The 1,283-nt window shown below is 50.7% G+C and overlaps 1 protein-coding gene across 1 annotated transcript in view; it reads right to left on the bottom strand.

Moving 5' to 3' along the window:
• The window catches only part of OVOL2 (ovo-like zinc finger 2), a 6,133-nt gene that overhangs the window by 4,615 nt on the left and 235 nt on the right, over positions 1-1,283 (bottom strand). The window lies entirely within an intron of this gene.

Below are 1,283 nucleotides of genomic sequence, written 5' to 3'. Positions count from 1 at the left end.
AGAGCGTTCCTCAGAGGGAAGCCTTAATGTCTGGAAGATGCAAATACTTTGATATTAGTTTAATTATTTGTGAGGAAGCAGACATGCTTGCTGCTAGCCACTTGGGACAGGGAAAGCCAGTGGAGCAGGCAGCACCATGCACACATGTCCACCTCTTGTGCTTTTGGAGAGTTTCTGTGGCACACTGAGAAACCCCAACTCTGCCAAAACGAGATTTTGCTGTGACAGTGGCTAACAGCCCAGGTTAAATTATACAGCTCAGGTTAAAGTCAAGCAGAAGTGGGGCAAGCCTGGGGCTTCTTTTTTGTGAAGAGCCATATATTTTCCCCAGTCCTCCTCCTCTTACTGCTAAAGCAACACTATCTGAAATTGTAAAGAAAGATTTTAAAAAGGCAGCTGTGAAACCACAAGGTGCTAAACTAGAGGGGGAGCTGGCTGAGAAGTATCTGTTGGGCAACAGCTATGACTCCACCTCATGGGGCCACATAACCAAGGTGAAAACCTGTTGTTAATCATGCAACTAATAACAGTGGCAGAAAGGCTGTCATCCCAGCAGAGAGAGTGGGAATTTTTACAGCTCCATCCAGCAAAGCAACAGCTAGGGTTTAATGAGGTGTTAACTAGCCTCCAGTGAAGACATTGCCTTCCTAGCACTGGGGAGGCCTGGCTCTACCTCTGCTGAGGGGAACCCTGGATGTTCAGAGATGGTCGTGGTCCTCCCTCGCCATCTACAATCACCACCAAGCCTTGGGAGCTCAGTCTTGGGTTCTCAGCTACCACAAGGAGCCTGTGAGCAATTTGCCTTGAGAGGGAGATCCCTGCTGTGCTGGCTCTGCCCAGGGGACACCCAGACAGCAAGAGCTCCTGCCCATGCAAGCAGAGAGGCTCTTCAGCAAAGTTAATGGATAATGGCTTGATTTCGCCTGAGCCTGCAGATTCACCTCAAGGTGGCAATGGCCTTTCACAGCTTTGGAGGAGGATCTTTTCCTAGCTGTTATCTTGATAAGTCAAGAGGGTAAGGAGGCAGCAGGAAGATTCACCGTGGCCCCCCTTGGCTTGACTACAACCTAGAAGGCAACCTTTTAAGGAGGCCCCGTGTTAAGAAACAAGATCCACCCATGCAGTGTGGGGCATGACTCCCAGCTGCCAGGGCTGGTCCTTCCTGGCTGGGTTCAGAGCTCCTGCGGGACCCAAGCCAAGCAGGTCAGGGGCAGCATGTCCCAGGCAGGGATAAGGGAAGGCAAAGGGCACTGGAAGATTACCGTACATCGCTTACAAGGCTT

The sequence above is a fragment of the Merops nubicus genome, unplaced genomic scaffold (genome assembly GCF_000691845.1).
Source record: "Merops nubicus isolate BGI_N331 unplaced genomic scaffold, ASM69184v1 scaffold46858, whole genome shotgun sequence".
Taxonomy (NCBI): Eukaryota; Metazoa; Chordata; class Aves; order Coraciiformes; family Meropidae; genus Merops; species Merops nubicus.
This window is presented reverse-complemented; position numbering and strand designations above follow the sequence as displayed.